Genomic DNA, 16,812 nt, shown 5'->3' on the forward strand with positions numbered 1-16,812 from the left:
ATAATTGAGCGTTACCATTCTCCATGCAAAGGATTGGAAAATGTAGGGAAACGCCCGTTTGTCAAAGGGAAAGCTAACACCCAGTTGTCAATATTTTCTTACATTTCTAGGTTGAATAGCAGAAGAACTGCACAGCTTAGTGAAAAATAATATTATGACATCTGAAATGTGAGGATGAAGAACTAAAGATAAAAAAAATCCATAAAAACAATGTGACCTGTAAAGCCTATAATCATCTGGTTCTTATGATGTTAGGTAACGTTTTTAAATAATTACTGGACAAGGTGAACATCTAAACCCTTAAACAATATTTATTAATTACTATTAAAAACAAACAAACATGCACAACAAGAGTAGAAAGCAAGACAGTATATCTGGTAGACCTACACCCAATATATAGATACTCAGTAATGCAGATCTGTCCAGAATACAATAGATACAGTGTACGTATCAAGAATAATCCAGGTAACCTACATCTGTTGTATACATATTTAATAATGTCAGACTACCCAAAGATAGAATGGAGAGTAAACCAAATGGACTTGTAGATCATGGCTATAGGTCAGGAATACTGGATGGAAAAAATGTCCAAGGTCGCACTAAAATAAACCTGAGAAACTCTAGATAAATATGTAGACTGGTCCTGCCTAGCTGCGGACGTTGGCGATGTGTTTCCCCATCTTGTAGGTTCATCAGGAGCCTTGATGTCTTGAGTTATGGACAGATCAGACAGACAAGGTGGACATCAGTGTGAGCAGCTTCATCTTACCTCCACACCTCTGGTATCTTCGGTTAGATAGACATGGGTAAAGCAGTGTGAGCAGCCTCTTCTTACATCCTTACCCCTGGTATCTCCATTATAAGATCAGATAGACAGGGTGGACAGCAGTGTGAGCAGCCCCTTCTTACCTCAGCACCGCTAATATCTCCAGTGTAAGATCAGATAGGGTGGACAATGGACACTAGTGTGAGCAGCCTCTTCTTTCCTCAGCACCCCTGTGTATAGCCAGTATAAGATCAGATAGATATGGAGGACAGCAGTGTGAGCAGCCTCTTGTTACCTCAGCACCACTGGTATCTCCAGTATAAGATCAGCTAGACAGGGTGGACAGCAGTGTGAGCAGCTTCTTCTTACCTCAGCACCCCTGTGTATCTTCTGAATAAGATCAGATAGGATGGACAGCAGTGTGAACAGCCTCTTCTTACCTCATCACCCCTGTGTATAGCCAGTATAAGATCAGATAGATATGGAGGACAGCAGTGTGAGCAGCCTCTTCTTACCTCAGCACTACTGGTATCTCCAGTATAAGATCAGATAGACAGGGTGGACAGCAGTGTGAGCAGCCTCTTCTTACCTCAGCACCCCTGTGTATAGCCAGTATAAGATCAGATAGACAGGGTGGACAGCAGTGTGAGCAGCCTCTTCTTACCTCAGCACCCCTGTGTATCTCCAGTATAAGATCAGATAGGGTGGACACTAGTGTGAGCAGCCTCTTCTTACCTCGGCACCCCTGTGTATCTCCAGTATAAGATCTAATAGGGTGGACACTAGTGTGAGCAGCCTCTTCTTACCTCAGCACCACTGGTATCTCCAGTATAAGACCGTGTGAGTAGCCTCTTCTTACCTCAGCACCACTGGTATCTCCAGTATAAGATCAGCTAGACAGGGTGGACAGCAGTGTGAGCAGCTTCTTCTTACCTCAGCACCCCTGTGTATCTTCTGAATAAGATCAGATAGGATGGACAGCAGTGTGAACAGCCTCTTCTTACCTCATCACCCCTGTGTATAGCCAGTATAAGATCAGATAGATATGGAGGACAGCAGTGTGAGCAGCCTCTTCTTACCTCAGCACTACTGGTATCTCCAGTATAAGATCAGATAGACAGGGTGGACAGCAGTGTGAGCAGCCTCTTCTTACCTCAGCACCCCTGTGTATAGCCAGTATAAGATCAGATAGACAGGGTGGACAGCAGTGTGAGCAGCCTCTTCTTACCTCAGCACCCCTGTGTATAGCCAGTATAAGATCAGATAGACAGGGTGGACAGCAGTGTGAGCAGCCTCTTCTTACCTCAGCACCACTGGTATCTCCAGTATAAGATCAGATAGACAGGGTGGACAGCAGTGTGAGCAGCCTAGACTTACCTCAGCACCACTGGTATCTCCAGTATAAGATCAGATAGACAGGGTGGACAGCAGTGTGAGCAGCCTAGACTTACCTCAGCACCACTGGTATCTCCAGTATAAGATCAGATAGACAGGGTGGACAGCAGTGTGAGCAGCCCCTTCTTACCTCAGCACCGCTAGTATCTCCAGTATAAGATCAGATAGGGTGGACAATGAACACTAGTGTGAGCAGCCTCTTCTTACCTCAGCACCCCTGTGTATCTCCAGTATAAGATCAGATAGGGTGGACAGCAGTGTGAGCAGCCTCTTCTTACCTCAGCACCCCTGTGTATCTTCTGAATAAGATCAGATAGACAGGATGGACAGCAGTGTGAACAGCCTCTTCTTACCTCATCACCCCTGTGTATAGCCAGTATAAGATCAGATACATATGGAGAACAGCAGTGTGAGCAGCCTCTTCTTACCTCAGCACCACTGGTATCTCCAGTATAAGATCAGATAGACAGGGTGGACAGCAGTGTGAGCAGCCTCTTCTTACCTCAGCACCCCTATGTATATCCACTGTAAGATCAGATAGACATGGAAAACAGTAGTGTGAGCAGCCCCTTCTTACCTCAGCACCGCTAGTATCTCCAGTTTAAGATCAGATAGGGTGGACAATGAACACTAGTGTGAGCAGCCTCTTCTTACCTCAGCACCCCTGTGTATCTCCAGTATAAGATCAGATAGGGTGGACAGCAGTGTGAGCAGCCTCTTCTTACCTCAGCACCCCTGTGTATCTTCTGAATAAGATCAGATAGACAGGATGGACAGCAGTGTGAACAGCCTCTTCTTACCTCATCGCCCCTGTGTATCTTCTGAATAAGATCAGATAGACAGGATGGACAGCAGTGTGAACAGCCTCTTCTTACCTCATCACCCCTGTGTATAGCCAGTATAAGATCAGATAGATATGGAGAACAGCAGTGTGAGCAGCCCCTTCTTACCTCAGCACCCCTGGTATCTCCAGTATAAGATCAGATAGACAGGGTGGACAGCAGTGTGAGCAGCCTCTTCTTACCTCAGCACCCCTGTGTATAGCCAGTATAAGATCAGATAGACAGGGTGGACAGCAGTGTGAGCAGCCTCTTCTTACCTCAGCACCACTGGTATCTCCAGTATAAGATCAGATAGACATGGAAAACAGTAGTGTGAGCAGCCCCTTCTTACCTCAGCACCCCTGGTATCTCCAGTATAAGATCAGATAGACAGGGTGGACAGCAGTGTGAGCAGCCTCTTCTTACCTCAGCACCCCTGTGTATAGCCAGTATAAGATCAGATAGACATGGAAAACAGTAGTGTGAGCAGCCCCTTCTTACCTCAGCACCCCTGGTATCTCCAGTATAAGATCAGATAGACAGGGTGGACAGCAGTGTGAGCAGCCTCTTCTTACCTCAGCACCACTGGTATCTCCAGTATAAGATCAGATAGACAGGGTTGACAGCAGTGTGAGCAGCCTAGACTTACCTCAGCACCACTGGTATCTCCAGTATAAGATCAGATAGACAGGGTGGACAGCAGTGTGAGCGGCCTAGACTTACCTCAGCACCACTGTGTATCTCCAGTATAAGATCAGATAGACAGGGGGACAGCAGTGTGAGCGGCCTAGACTTACCTCAGCACCACTGGTATCTCCAGTATAAGATCAGATAGACCGGATGGACAGTAGTGTGAGCGGCCTAGACTTACCTCAGCACCCCTGTGTATCTCCAGTATAAGATCAGATAGGGTGGACACTAGTGTGAGCAGCCTCTTCTTACCTCAGCACCCCTGTGTATCTCCAGTATAAGATCTAATAGGGTGGACACTAGTGTGAGCAGCCTCTTCTTACCTCAGCACCACTGGTATCTCCAGTATAAGACCGTGTGAGTAGCCTCTTCTTACCTCAGCACCCCTAGTATCTCCAGTATAAGATCAGATAGACAGGGAGGACAGCAGTGTGAGCAGCCTCTTCTTCAGCAGTTCTTACTTCTGCACCTCCAATATCTCAAGTATTAAATCAGATGCAGTGTGAGCAGCCTCTTCTTACCTCAGCACCACTGGTATCTGCAGTGTTAGATCAGATAGACACGGAGGACAGCAGTGTGAGCAGCCTCTTCTTACCTCCGGACCCCAGTTTTCTTCAGTATGAGATCAGATAAACGGAGGACAGCAGTTCTTACTTCCACACCTCCAATATCTAAAATATTAGATCAGATGCAGTGTAAGCAGCCTCTTCTTATCTCAGCACCCCAAGTTTTCTAACTGAGGGTGACAGAGACAGAAATCGCCAGGCAGAAGCAGTCAGAAGGAAAGTAAATGGCGGGAGAGAGAAAAGATGGAAAAAGTAACAAGCGAGACAGGTGAGAGGGCTGTATATAAGAAACTGTCTGTCTCCTACTTTCCTGACTCCTCTTTTTCCTGCACTGTCCTCCCTATTGCAGTATATTGGGAATCCATGCCAGAACAGTATGTAACTTATGATACATTGAATATATAATTGTGTGTCCTCTTCTATTGGCTGCAGCTTATGATGTTATAGGCTGCCAGTAAAGGACTTTATATACATGCCAGAATTGTGGAACAAATGAGCCCATATTAAACAGCTCGATCAATGGAAAAATAAAAATCTGGGTTTTGAAAAATAGCGACTGAATCTAGCATAGTTTTTCCCGTCACCCATGACAGCACACCCGAGAGAGGGATTCACCCACCAAGGACAAGAAAACCTACTGAAATAAGAGTGGCACCTCTGCCCTGCATCAGTTTCCTGTCCTTGATGGGAACCTTGTGCTGAGATATGGTGGTGAAGATGGAAAAAAAGCTTACCCGGCCCTGTCCTGGCATCCGGAAAAGCGGGCAGTATACCTTTTAGCGACGGTCTTCAGGGTTCTGGAATCGCCGTCCATGGGTCCACGCATGGGATTGCTGTATGTGCAGGCGTGGGGTTCAGAGATGCTGAGCATGTCTCGGACCTCCGCTCCGCCGTCCCCCTTCCGCGCTGTGAGATGCTGGAGGCGGCCATGCAGGAAGTTCCGTTGTGGTCCGCTGATGTCACAGGCCAAAGGCACGCTGGGATTGAGCGTGCCTGAGTGACGGAGATGGTGGCTCCCTATGCGAGTATCACCGACCGGGGCACGCCGGGGAATTGTGCGTCCTGATTGGATCTCACAGAGGGGACAGAATCTGGACGGACCAGAAGAGACGGACCAGAAAAGAGGCACTGTAGATCCCTCATAGATTAGGGACTGACTATAAATGGAGCACTCGCGCTCCAGCTCTCATTCCTGAAGCCATGGAGGATCAGCAGCAGCCGTACGATCCGCAGCGTGGGTACAGCAAAGGGAACAGTCGTTCACATGGCAGGAGCTGCAAACTTCCCAGTCAGAGGAGCAGAATGTCTCTAGACTCATTGGTGTCCAAAAAGGATGCTTCACGTATCCCACATAACAGCCTCCAAATCCGGTACCCTTAATGTGACGGCAGGTGGTTAGTGATCTTCGTGAATGCCATCATTTTAATATGCCCCCTTGTTTGTGTTTAACGATTAGGGAAGGCCTAAAAAAGGTACCGCAAAGAAGAACGGGGAATGTGCAATATGTAAGACTGCGCTAATAGTGGACTGATAGAAAAGTCTCTGTACCGCCTGCATCCAGAAGACAGTTTGTGAGGAGACAACCAACTTTGCCGCAACCCTTACATCTGTCATCAGGGTTGAATTCCTATTAAAATTAGGGAAGAGTAAATACAGTGTATGGAAGTGACTTCTGGATCTAATGTTTCCCTATTATCAGAAAGGCAATATCAGCGTGAATCTTATTCCTCATCTCCCTCCGGCAGTGACATGGGGGACAGACCGTGTTTCCTGGTAGATAATATGCATAAACTAATCGAGGCCATTGGGTCAACAGTGGGCCTGAAAGAGGAGCAGATGCCTAAATCCCTAGGGACAAGGCGTGATGTTCAGGGGGTTAGATCAGAGAAAGAAGCGCACCTTTCCGGTTAATAGTAAGATCGAGGTGCTCATCAACAAGGAGTGGAAAAGACCCGAGAAAACTGGTGGCTTACCCTCATCTTCCAAAAGAAGATATTCTTTTGATGAAAAGGATTCTGAGGTGTATGACAAAGTCCCTAGAATTGATTGGGCTGTATCAAAATACTCAAAGACGTCAGCCCTACCCTTTGAAGACTTAGGGGTATGAAGAGATCCGTTGGATAAAAAAAAGCGGATGGATATCTGAAACGCGTAGGAATCGGCAGCAGGAGATCTGAAGCCAGTGATTGCTCCGCCAATTCACTAATGGTTTGGCTACAACAAGTGGAGGAACAGCTGAGAAATAAAACCTCACCGGATAAAATTTTGGCTAACCTGCCTAGCCATGTAACCATAATTCTGGCTAACCTGCTAACCATGGAGCCACAGCGTTTCTGGCAGACACATATTCAGTGTCTGTAAGGCTGGCTGCTAGGTCTGCTGGGTTGTCAAAGGCAGAAAGATGGGATTTATGGCTCAAAACCTGCCCAGTAGACCTTCCGTCAAAAAACAGACTATGCTCTATCCCATGTGATGGCCAATTTTTGTTTGGAAAGAAATTGGACGATATCTTAGAAAAGAAACGGTGACAAGATGAAGGGCTTTCCCGTTTTTTCACAGGGGATACAAGGAAGACTTCGTTTGGGGGGAAATATATAACAGGGGACGACCTCTGGGGGAGAAAAGAAGTGGGAGTCCAGGAGTAGAAGAGAGTCCGAATTTATGTTCGGCGGTCCCTTTTCGGCAACCAAGAGATCCTCTCATTGACGCCAGGCTGCAAGTAGGGGGAAGACATCCCCTTGTCATCCAGGCCTCGGAGAACATCTCTTCCAATGTCTGGATTCTGGACATAAGGTTAGCTCTAAAAATAGTTTTCTCATCTGCTGCGTCAGACCGTCATAGTGATACCCCATGGAGGTCATCGGAAGAACAGCTAGCCCTAAATGTGGAGGTCTTGGCCTTGATAGGGAAACCGGTTCCATGTGAAGAGCCCGAGGAAGTAAAGGGAAGGGAATTTTATTCCACTTTCTTTTTGATAAAAAGCAGACTGTTAACTCAGAACCATCATCAATATGAAGAACCTAAACTAATGCATAAAAATCAGACCTTCAAAATGGAATCGGTAAGCACGGCCATAAAACTACTGTTTCACAATTGTTTCATGGTGGTCGTCGAATTAAAAGATGCTTATTATCACATCCCGATTCATCTAGACCATGAAAAGTACCATACAGGGGGAAATCAGACATTACCAATTCAGAGCCCTTCCATTTGGTCTGTCGGTGGCTCCAAGGATTTTCATCAAGGTAATTGCTGAGATGACTGCCTACCTTTGCTTCCGGAATACCATTATTGTTCCTTACTTAGACGACTTCCTGATGATGCGGAAATCAGGAGAACACTGTGCAGCAAAACTGGAAGATGTAAGACTCGTCTTAGACAATCTTGGCTCAGCATCGACCCACAAGTCGATGTTAAATCCAGTAAGAGTAGTGTCATTCCTGGGCCTCATTCTAAATTCCAAACTTCAGACTTGTCTCTTACCCGAGGACAAGGTGGTAGATCTTGCCTCGGCAGCGATAGAAGTGCCAAAAATAACCCTGAGGAGGCAATGTCCCTGTTAGGAACTCTAACATCTTGCACTCCAGCAGTAAGGTGCACCCAGTTTCACACAAAGCAGCTTCAGTTAGAAATTCTGTCTGCACAGAGGATGTCAAAAGGACATTTAAAAGGGAAGGTGGATCTTTAGAAACCAGAAACTCCCTCTTGTAGTGGACAGACAGGGCAAAGCTAACATCAGGGGTCCAATGGATAAAGCCGATGAGCGACATGGTCACAACCGATCCAAGCAGGGGCACACTAGAGAGATCTCACAATTCAGGGTTCTTGGTCACTCCACGAGATGGGTTAGTTGTCAAACCTGAAAGAGTTGTGGGCGGTAGTAAGAGCTCTAGAGGGCTATCTTCCTTCCCTCCTTGGTCGCCACATCCATGTCATGTCATTCAACTGGGCTATGGCAGCGTATATCAACCATTAAGGGGGTACAAGGTCCGATTCCATAATTAAAGAAGCACACAGTCTCTTCCAGCTGGCAGAGCAACACCTTCTATCCCCAACAGCGCTGCCCATAAAGGGGATGGAGAACACCAAGGCAGACTTCCTAAGCCGCAGCAGACTGAAATAAGGGGAATGGATGCTAAACTCCCATGTGTTTCAGCAGTTGGTTCACTCGTGGGGTTGGCAGAAAGACTTGTTTTCCCATAAGCAGAACAGGAAAGTGAAAAAACTTTGTTCACTAAACCCAAGTGAAAACTGTTATATCGTGGATTCTCTTTAGATACCCTGTGTTACGCTCGCACCCAGTTTTGCGCGAGCGTGGATCGTGGCTCCACTGTGCCACGGACCAGGCTTACCCCGGAAGGGCATTACTAAGCAGCTACCTTGGTGTATGCTAGAGCCTCTAGTGGTGAGGCCAGGTTTGTGCAGCAGGTAACTGCCAGGTACCACTCCAGGGCAGCGTCCAGCAGAAGCAGCTGACCCCCAAAGTGACAGGACGCTGTAACAGGTGCATGTAAGTACTGTAGTTATACTGTTTAGCTCAGCTGATTCATAAATGGCCATGTACTGGCAGCCACGGCTGGTATACAGGCAGGTCGGTGCGTGCGGGCACAGCTGATAGGCAGGTGGACACTGCTGATATACTGGCAGAGTTAGGAGCCAACTCAGACTAGAGGGGCAGGAACAGTTTCAGGAAGTACTGGGTCACTGGCAAGTATGACTGGAATACAGGAACAGGTAGGACCCAGTTCAGACTGGACGGACAGGAGGTTTCAGGATAGACTGGGTCACTGGCAGGGACGACTGGAATACAGGAACGGGTAGGACCTAGTTAAGACTGGACCAACAAGGAACCGCAGGCGCGATCAGGCAGGGAACCGCTGTCACGGACAGGAGACAGGTGACATGGAACAGGAGCAGGAAAGCACAGGACAATTACAAGGACAGGTACAGGCAGGACAGACAGGACCAGATGCACACAGAGTTCTTACAATGAAGTAGCAAGTATTCACACAAATCACTAATGTTGCACAGTGTCAACAGACTAGAGATAGGTACTGGTTCAGACACTGCAGGTTTTGAAGGAATTGGTTTTATAGGAATTGGTTAAGACACTGCAGATATTAGAGATTGGTACTGGTTCAGACACTGCAGGTTAGTACTAGGTATTGGTCCAGACACAGGAGAATTAAGGATAGGTACAGATACAGAAGATTTAGGAAAAGATCCAGACTTGGATGTAAACAGGTTCACGAATAATTCGGACAAGGACAGACACAGGGTAAGTGTTCAGGCCTGGGTATTCGGCTCCCAGGGTGGCAGGTTCAGGCAAGAACAGAAACGGGACAAGACCTGGCACCTCAGGAGTTGCGCACACACGCACACACACTGAAAGAGAATGTTGCTCAGGCACCCTCCAACAGGTAGAGGTGCCTTAAGTACCAAGTGCCTCACAGCAATATGCTGGGGACACATTAGAAATGTGTGCACTGTCTCTTTAAGAATGAGGAAGTTCCCGCTCGTGCACCTTAAGCATGCAACAAGCAGAGGACAAGGAGCTCATTGTGCGGCCTGGAGTGGTGAGTACGTTGTTTTCCTTGCTTGTAGGATGGGAAGCCATGGGAAGCCATGCAGGAATACAGGCAGTGGTGTTAAACCCTGGTACTTAAAGATTGCATACTCCTTTCCTCTGATAGCCTTGATTCCAGCTGTCGTGAGGAAGATCAGGGAGGATTGGGCGAAGGTGATTCTGATTTCTCTATTGTGGCCGAAAAGACCATGGTTTTCCCTATTAAGGATAATGCCGCTGTCCGATCCATGGATCCTGCTAGAGATCACGGGCCTTCTCACTCAGGGTGCAGTATGCCAGCCTCAAGTGAAGGACTTCCATCTAGCAGCATGGAACCTGTAACAGCAAAAATTTACAACTGGACGTGGAGAAAATTTCTGGAATCCTCAGGGAAGGCTTTGCAAAAGAAGGCTCTAGTCGGTTCCATCCTAGAGTTTCTCCAGAAGGGGTTTGAGCTAGGGTTGACCACTAGTACCCTCAGGGTTCATGTTTGTGCCTTGGGTGCACTACTCGTACTACTATAACCTTGCGGCTAATACATGGATTTCAACGTTAATAAAATCCAGTGATAGATCGAAGCCAGTTCCAACTCCAAGGCTTCCCCCTTGGAATCTAAATCTAGTACTGGAGGCATTAATCAAAGATCTATTTGAGCTTTTAAAGGAATCCATTGTAGGGCAACCGCCCCAACCCCAAATCAAGATGGTGATACACACATGAGCAAGACTGTAAGGAGAGCCTTGCAAAATATGACCTCGGTGATGACCAGGAAACCAAGAATTGAAGCTCGAGGGAGATAATTTGCATATTTCCATTGCATTTTGTGAAGAGTAAAGCTTAACAATGGCTCAACAACAATGAATTTTGTTCAACATGGAGAAGATCACCCACATGGCCTGCTGCAATATGTTCTACGTGTTTACAGTCTTGCCAGATGATAAGACAAAGTTTACGTGCCAGAAATGCAGCTTGTGACTCTGTTAAAGGAAAATGGTACAAAGTCTTCAGGAGAGAAGAGCTGCACTGAAGCTCATCATGGAAGATGAGGATTTCTTTTTATAGAGCAGAAGAATATCTTCAGAATATTTCAACAGAAGAACCTTTGTGTTCCTGCAGAAGATAATGACAGATTAGCGATAAATATTCAGAATGTCTGAAGAGAAGCAGCTTTCACTGTATCTACAGAAGAGAAATGGAAGCCTATGACCTAAAAAAGCCGGAAAATGAGGAGGAGGCAGCCGGCAGCCATACCACTGAAGAACCGCTACTAGGTTCTCCCGCAGGACAACTACAAAGATGTACATAACAAAGTGCTTATTCCACTGATGAGGAAACCTGTATGGAAAGTTTTAGGAGAAACTCAAAAGATTTCACCCTTTTGTCAGTTGTGATCAAATCAGGAAAGTGATCGATTGGATGCAAGCGCACACAAGCAGTGTCAGTCCGTGTACAATTCTTGTCTGATCTCAAATGCCCGGTCACAAGTCTTTATTACAACCACGGAGTTAAGAAAAGAAGTATGGCTTTACGTTATCTAAGAACTAAGATATTTATGTTGGGAATAACAAAGTCGTAAATGATGGATTCTGCGGAATTCCTTAAAACTGGCTCTGTGCAGTTTACTATACATTTTTTAAAAACAAAGGAAAACTTAACCTACAGACCCCTCTATATCAGATACAGCGCCCTGTGTTATTGCTTTTATGAATAACACTTATAAAGCTAATACTAAGATACATAATTATCAGAGATTTATAGGGAGATGTAATTGTCTTAATAATAATCAGAGCAAAGTATAAATATTTCCCATAACAATTCCTCCGTTTTTATTATTACAGACATTTATCCATCAGATACTTTCCCGTGCTGTGAGAGTCTGGAGGGGACGAATCCCGTTCACTGACGGACATCTTGTCTGTAAATCTCATCATATAAGATTAGTGGAGGAGTCTGTGATATTCTGCAGATGTGATAACTGACGATCTATGATGTCTGATCTTACGTCTCTTTACATAGTGTCGTCATAACAAATCTACCAGTTCTAGTGATTAGATTCTCTAGTAATACCAATATTCCTATCCGTAGGATGCCATGCAGAATTCTTATCAGCCACCCACCTATACCCTCAAACCAGTTAGCAGGATTAAGGAATGACAACACATTGCTCAACCAAGAATCCTTGTTTTCATGGTGTTCCTGTAACCATTTGTCCCTCATTTCTTTAATTACCGATAACTTAGCTTTCACTTGGAAATTCCCTGTGGGGTCTATGTAATGGCACCAGGTATGGCCTATTATCTGAGACATCCCACACTTTGCGGTCTGGTAGTCTAGTACTATTGTATGCTGGTTAACCACTGTTACAGAACCCCCAGCACCAAGAATATGTTATGCAGTATATATTATGTATAATAGGTTCCATGTGAAATGCATCAGTCCACAGGCTGCGCCCCTGGTCAGAGGGGACAACATATTCTCCTTCTGACCTGCCCCACCTTTGTAATTCCCACAGTAAATATCAGCAGGCTCCAGCCACCTGCGGCTATTGTAATGTATGTCTGGCCTGCTTTTTCTATTGGCCTGCCCTGTGTATTTGTGTTATATATTCTGTGTGCTGTGAATAAAGTGTGTTCTTTTAGACTGGAAATACGTGGAGTAGCAGTCAGCTTTTATATGCTCTCACGTAATCAAGGAATTCCAGCCAGCGTCCTTCATTCAGAATCCAGCAAAAGCAGAGTGGACCTCCTGAAACACAGGGTGGTACTGAAAGAGGTACTACAGCACGGTAGACCCCGTTACAACCACTGCCATGATCTGGGCCTGCACTGTATTGGTCTGATTTACTATTTCCCATATCTGGTCATCTAGATAGTTGATTCCACCAGTTTATCCCACATTTATGTAATGAAAGGGTAGATGAATATACTGCTAATTATCTTATTCCCTATCCCTATCTCCACTATATGAGGTCCACCATTCGGGGCGATTGTCTGCATCTCGCTTATATAGGGAATGTTTGGGGACAGCATTTATATCTAGGTCACCATACAGAAGTCTGAAGGTAGCAGGCGTGAGGCGTGCTAAGGTGCAGGTTCCTTCTACACCCCGGAGAAGCCACTTATAGGCCTGGTGACCACATACTACATATAAATCCTTAGGGGGTATGCAGTGGGTCTCCCAAAACAACATGTATGTCAGAAGTCTTGGCATCGGAGGTTTGACATAACCAAGTTTGATTGTTTTGAAAACCGACCTCATTCCTTCGGCATGTCAGAATTAAAAAGGGAAATCTAATGGGTCAAGTCATTTACAAGTCTCGGAAGAATCTGTAAACCACAACTCAATATTATCCAAATGTCCATTGTTATTTCCTGTAAATATTATCACTAATCATAGTGTTGGGGGAGGATCTGAAGTGACCCTTCACGGTTGACCCAGTGATTTCCAAATTAATCGACAGGGCATTGCCGGCAACTGAGAATGACCAGACGGAAACGTATCTCTGTTTGGGAGGATCAACGTAAATCCCTAATCCCGTTTATTATATAATCTCTTTTGTAGTTTTAGCAAGTTATACTTCAACCAATAGTATAAAATCACACTTGCAGCACTTAACCTATAAGAATATAGAAAAACCGGAAACTACATTTATGGCCGTGTCTACGTGGCATAGGAAAAAAACATAACAGCTTGTGCGTCAGGGTCTCACAGAACAATACACCCTCAGTCTCATATCTTGTCCAGGCTAGAACAATCTGGCCCCACAACAACTATGAACTTTTACCTAATTAAGTAACATAATTTATCTTGTAAACAACAAGATGGAGTCACAAGCACCAAATGAAGCCCTTTAGTTTTGATCTTAGTTTAACCCTTCACAATAGATTTGCTCTCACACCTTTCCCAGTCCTCGGAGCCTGGGCATCACAGGCTTCACTTCAGTTCTTTTACTTGAGTCTCATCGGCTGGAGACTTCTTAGCCCTGTGTGTTATAAACTTACCATGTTTTTATTGAATAACATTTTTTTCACCTACATCAATGCAAATATTGCTTGATGCACACATACTAATGCCAAAGATTAACCACAGCCTCCTGTCATGTGTGTGCTATGCTGTTATCAGATGGTGGGTAACAAAACACCTATTACATTGATTCAAAAGGAAAATAGACCAAAAACTGGGAAGGGGGATGGTAGAGAAGAATATGTCTGTAACAGGTATATCTCTTACATATTGATCAGCCGCCTGTGTTCTGATAGATGCTACTGCACAGTCTTGATGGAGCCTAAGTTTTTTTTTTTATCCAGCACTATGGCGCCGGTGGTCGCGCCTATGTAGTAGCATCTATCGGAGCGCAATAGATGCTACTGCGCCGGCCCCATTTTGATTAAAAGAAAACAATTATGTCTAAATAACATGAAAACATGCATGTTTTGCTTATATTTTATTATGCATTGCTTATATAGCGCTAGCATATTCCAAAGCGCTTTACAGTTTGCACACATTATCATCGCTGTCCCTGTTGGGACTCACAATATATATTCCCTATCGGTATGTTTTTGAAATGAGGGAGGAAACTGGAGAACCCGGAGGAAACCCACGCAAACACGGGGAGAACATACAAACTCCTTACAGATGTTGTCCTTAGTGGGATTTGAACCCAGAGCTGCAAGGCTGCAGTGCTATCCACTGAGCCACCGTACAGTGCTAACCACTGAGCCACCATGTTCTTCAGCTTATCATGCTACATCGCAGGCTCCTGCCTGATGAATGCGATTTTTTATTTTTATTTTTTTATTTTTTTTTTTTTCAAACCATAATTCTATGCAGTATGTAAAAGAAGGGGCAGGTCACTGAGGGATCAGTGAGCTGTCATAAGCCCATACAGATGAATACGTAAGCAGAGCACCACATAACTCGTAAAGCCCCGTCCACAGGCCGCCCCGGAGCACAGGCACATATCATTAACTGAAGACTACAAATACAGATTAAACTACAACCACAAGACGGATTCCATCACCAGGTATCGGTGTAATCAGTATGACGGCGCCGACCTGACACTGTCTGTGGTCTCTGAGCACAGTCCTTCTGACAGGGGCACTTTAACCCCTTCATGACATGGGGTATTTTCGTTTTTCGTTCCCCTCCTTCCCAGAGCCATACCTTTTTTATTTTTCCGTCAATATGGCCATGTGAGGGCTTATTTCTTTGCGGGACGAGTTGTACTTTTGAACGACATCATTGGTTTTACCATGTCATGTACTAGAAAACGGGAAAATAATTCCAAGTGCAGTGAAATTGCAAAAAAAGTGCAATCCCACACTTGTTTTTTGTTTGGCTTTTTGCTAGGTTCACTAAATGCTAAAACTGACCTTCCATTATGATTCTCCAGGTCAGTACGAGTTCATAGACACCAAACATGTTCTTTTTTTTTTATGTAAGTGGCGAAAAAAAATTCCAAACTTTTCCAACAAAAAAAAAATTTGCACTATTTTCCGATACCAGTAGCGTCTCCATTTTTCGTGATCTGGGGTTGGGTGATGGCTTATTTTTTGCGTGCCGAGCTGAGATTTTTAGTGATACCATTTTGGTGCAGATACGTTCTTTTGATCGCCCGTTATTGCATTTCAATGCAATGTCGCGGCGACCAAAAAAAACGTAATTCTGGTGTTTCAAATTTTTTTCTCGCTACACCATTTAGCGATCAGGTTAATGCTTTTTATTATTGATAGATCGGCGATTCTGAACGCGGCGATGCCAAATATGTGTGGGTTTGATTTTTTTTATTATTATTGTTTTATTTTGAATGGGGCGAAAGGGGGGTTATTTAAACTGTGATATTTTTTTCATATTTTTTAAAACATTTTTTTTTTTACTTTTGCCATGCTTTAATAGCCTCCATGGGAGACTAGAAGCTGGCACAACTCGATCGCCTCTGCTATATAGAAGCGATGCTCAGCATAGCGAGTTACAGCATTGCTATGAGCGCGGACCACAAAAAACTTTGTTCCAGCTCCAAAATTTAAAATGTCGATCCTTTATTAATCCATAGTAAAAACATAGGCTGAGTAACTCTCCATAGCACACCAGGAAACGAGCAACGCGTTTCGATCTTTACAGATCTTTGTCAGAGCCAAAGATAGGCAACAACTAGAACTTTCTTGGGTCACTGCCTCATTATCGCATGGACATGAAAACCGCTGATTTACAATCCTTAGATAAATTCATGGAGAGGTGTAGTTTGTAAAATGTTGTCATCTATGGAGGAGTTCTGCTATTCTGGCACCTCCAGGGGCTCTGACAATGTGACAAGAAACCCGCAAAATCTGTACTATGACGCTACTTTCACACATCAGGTTTTTGCAGTCAGGCACAATCCGTCGAATTTTGAAAAAACAAAAACGGATCCTTTTTTTTTTTTCCCCCGCCGGATGCATTTTTTTTCTGATAGAGTTGTATTAGTGCCAGATTGCGATGGATGGCCTAACATTTCATCCGTTTATTGCCGGATCCATCAAAAATTATTTTTCCGGTGGACAGAGAACACGGACAGAGGAACGTTTTTTCTGTCTGGCGAAAAAACGGCCCGTGATGGTTCCGGCGATAACCAGATGAAACATGAGGGGAAATGGGTGAATCCAGCTACAGATTCCGTTTTTTTTTTTTTACACTGAGCATGCCCCGTAGCTGCATTTTCTTTCCATCCTGGAGTCTCTCTCTCCAGTCTCCCGAAATATTGTTCCATAGGACAAAATGTGAGACCTCAGGAAAGCATATTGAGTTCTAGTTTGGTGGGTTTGCGAGATGACAAATGAACACAGTTGACTACCTGTGTCCTGGCAGTTTTGCTCCATGCTGTTGTGCTGAGGAGGAACTAGACTTGTACTGGAATAGAATCCTGCTTTCAGTCAAAGTCTGTGGAGTTTCTTTTTCTTGTTACCTATTAGGTGTGACTGCAATGTTGTATGATAATGCTGCATTTTCTGCTGCACGTTTTCAGTCACTAGA

General features: G+C 44.8%; 1 protein-coding gene across 3 annotated transcripts in view; it reads left to right on the top strand.

The window, feature by feature from the left end:
* Window positions 1–16,812, top strand: part of LOC138658299 (zinc finger protein 665-like) — a 158,549-nt gene that overhangs the window by 12,346 nt on the left and 129,391 nt on the right. The gene's annotated exons all lie outside the window — the stretch shown is intronic.

The sequence above is a fragment of the Ranitomeya imitator genome, chromosome 1 (assembly GCF_032444005.1).
Source record: "Ranitomeya imitator isolate aRanImi1 chromosome 1, aRanImi1.pri, whole genome shotgun sequence".
In the NCBI taxonomy this organism is placed as follows: Eukaryota; Metazoa; Chordata; class Amphibia; order Anura; family Dendrobatidae; genus Ranitomeya; species Ranitomeya imitator.